This window comes from Bison bison, unplaced genomic scaffold (assembly GCF_000754665.1).
Source record: "Bison bison bison isolate TAMUID 2011002044 unplaced genomic scaffold, Bison_UMD1.0 scf7180017864181, whole genome shotgun sequence".
NCBI lineage: Eukaryota > Metazoa > Chordata > Mammalia > Artiodactyla > Bovidae > Bison > Bison bison.
In genome coordinates, this window is record NW_011494753.1 from 14,013,247 (window position 1) to 14,016,518 (window position 3,272).

Here is a 3,272-nt window from a genome sequence, read left to right on the forward strand (position 1 = left end):
TAAAACATGTGTGTGGCATGCTAAGTTGCTTCAATCATGTCCAACTCTGTGTGACCCAATGGACTGCAGCCTGCCAGGCTCCTCTGTCCGTGGGGATTCTCCAGGCAAGAATGCTGGAGTGGGTTGCCATGTTCTCCTCCAAGGGATCTTCCCAATTCAGGGATCAAACCCACGTCTCTTCTGTCTCCTGCATTGGCAGGTGGGTCCTTTATCACTAGCACCACTTGGGAAGCCAATAAAACATGGTCTGTGTACAAGAGTTGACAATGTAGTTGTCAATTAGATCCAAATTAGAGTTCAAGGATTCACACTATTACAATTAAGGCACCCATGATAATATCTTGAATCCAATTTAAAGTGAAAGATTTACCTAACACAAATTTTATAACTTCATTTTTTACAATGTACAAAGACCTAAACACTCAAATAATCTTACATTAGGAATCTTTTCTTCTTTTTTTTTTTTTTTTTTTGCCCAATTAGGGGAAAAGCTCTTCCCTCATCATCAAGGAGTGTTACTTGCAATTTTTAAAAACAGATTAAAATTGGTGAGTAGAAAACTAAGTAGGCCAAGGCTGAAAATAAACGTTAACATTTGACTGAAAACAGCGTCAGAATATCAATGGTAGATCAATATCCTTATTAACAAAAGTATGTTACTTAAATTCTATTTCATCTGCCCTTTGTATTTATCACAATACATTTTATCCTTAAAGTGATATATAAATTTTCAGATTCCTTTATCAAAACTTTAACATGATTTATGAAAAGCAAGCATGAGTTTGAGTGAACTCCGCGAGTTGGTGATGGACAGGGAGACCTGGCGTGCTGCAGTTCATGGGGTCACAAAGAATCGGACACGACTGAGCGACTGAACTGAACTGAACTGATGAAAAGTAAATCTTGCTATTTTCAATTCACAGTGCTTTTTGTCTTTCTTAAAATTTTTGCTTTTGAGACAGAAGTCTTAAAGGTACACATGGAAAAGCAATACGTGATCACTGTTGAAAGCTAAGACAATCTAGTCAGAAAGTTTTTACACCTGTCAGCTAATGCTGATGCTCTGAGTATGACATGCTGCAGGGCTTGAAGAAATGGCAATTAGTATTACTCCTTCTTCCTTTCCCTCTCCTTCAGCAGAATCCATACCAACCTCCTCATAATCCTTCTCAAGGGCAGCCATGTCCTCACGGGCCTCAGAAAACTCTCCTTCGTCCATGCCTTCACCCACATACCAGTGAACAAAGGCACGCTTGGCATACATCAGGTCAAACTTGTGGTCCAGGTGAGCCCAGGCCTCAGTGATGGCTATGGTATTGCTCAGCATGCACATAGCTTGCTGTACTTTGGCCAGGTGTCCACCAGGTACCACAGTAAGAGACTGATAACTAACGCCAACCTTGAAGCCAGTGGGGCACCAGTCCACAAACTGGATGCTGCACTTGGTCTTGATGGTAGCAATGGCAGCATTGACATCTGTGGGAACCACATTACCACAGTACAACAAGTAGCAAGCCATTTACCATGGTGAGGGTCACATTTCACCATCTGGTTGGCTGGTTCAAAGCAAGCATTGGTGATCTCTGCTACAGAAAGCTGTTCATGGTAGGCTTTCTCAGCAGAGATGACGGGGCATGTGTGGCCAGTGGGAAGTGGATGTGGGGATAGGGCACCAGGTTCAGGTTGGTCTGGAACTCTATCAGATCCACGTTCAGGGCTCCATCAAACCTCAGGGAAGCAGTGATGGAGGACACTAGCTGTCTAATAAGGTGGTTAAGATTTGTGTAGGTTGGGCACTCAGTATCAAGTTTTCTATGACAGATGTCATAGATGGCCTCATTGTTTACCATGAAGGCACAATCAGAGTGCTTCAGGGTGGTGTGGGTGGTGAGGATAGAGTTGTAGGGCTCAAATACAGCTGTGGAAAGCGGGGGTAGGGCTCAACTCCAGCTTGCACTTCTTGCCATAATTGACAGAGAAATGTTTCATCAGCAAGGAGGTGAACCCAGAACCAGTTCCCCCATCAAAGCTGTGGAAAGCCAAGAAGCCCTGAAGATCTGTGCACTGGTCAGCCAGTTTCTGAATTCAGCGCAAGACAAGGTCAATGATCTCCTTGCCAATGGTGTGGGGACCTTGGGCATGGTTATTGGCAGCATCTTCTTTGCCTGTGATGAACTGCTCAGGGTGGAAGAGTTGGCAGTAGGTGCCAGTTCAAACCTCATCAATGACTGTGGGTTCCAGATCTACAAACACTGTGCTGGTCACATGCTTGCCAGTGCCTGTGTCACTGAAGAAGGTGTTGAAGAAGTCAAATCCTCCCCCAGTAGTCTTCTCGTTGCACCTCTGGCCATTGGGCTGGATGCCATGCTCCAGACAGTAGCACTCCCAGCAGACATTACTTATCTGGACACCAACCTGGCCAAGGTGGATGGAGATGCAGTCATACATGGTGGCTACAGGTCAGCAGGCACAGGCAGCAGGAGCAGACACCAGCTCACAGTTGCCATCCCCAACAAGCTAAGAGTTGAGGTAAGTAATGCACTGTCACAATGCTTTAGTAAATGAGGGTGTTTTCTTATTAAATCAACAATAATAATTTTCTAACTCAAAGGCTAAAAATTCAGGGACTGCTTAATGACTTTTGCACATAATAAATTCTTTTAGTGGGCATGATAAGTTCTAATTTATACTCTATTAATCAATTGAAACTCAAGGTGACCTTCCATGAAAAACAAATCCACAAATTAAACAAGTCTTTCAAACAAACAAACAAAATCTTTTCTGTTCATTTCCCTTAACAATGGACTGGTTCACAGCTACTTTAAGTTTTCTACTGGCTCATATCAAAATAAAACCTAAAGAAAATCAATGAAAATTCAGCCAGAATAAAATATAAAATGATTATAAAGTTTAAAGAGTTAATTTTTGCAGAGAGATTTGAATTGTAGCAATAAAAGTCTTTAAGCACACATAAATAATTTCTACCTGAAAAAAATTTTTTTAATATTTTATTTATTTATTTGACTGCACTGGGTCTTAGCTGTGGCATGTGGGATGTTCTAGTTGCGGCCTATGGGATCTAGTTCCCTGACCAGGAATTGAACCTGGACCCCCTGGAGCACAGGCCTTAACCACTGGACCATTAATGAAGTCCCTCTACTTGAGAAATGTAGGCATATGCTACTAAGCATAGATGATAATCACTGAGAAGGGAATTCTTGTTTTTTCTGGCATCTTTATATACACAAAATATAAATTTGATTATAATAGAA

The 3,272-nt window shown here is 41.9% G+C and overlaps 1 pseudogene; it reads right to left on the reverse strand.

Annotated features, from left to right (window-relative positions):
• Positions 1 to 1,045: 1,045 nt before the first annotated feature.
• LOC104991067 lies at positions 1,046 to 2,448 on the reverse strand (annotated as a pseudogene).
• Between the last annotated feature and the right edge of the window lie 824 nt (positions 2,449 to 3,272).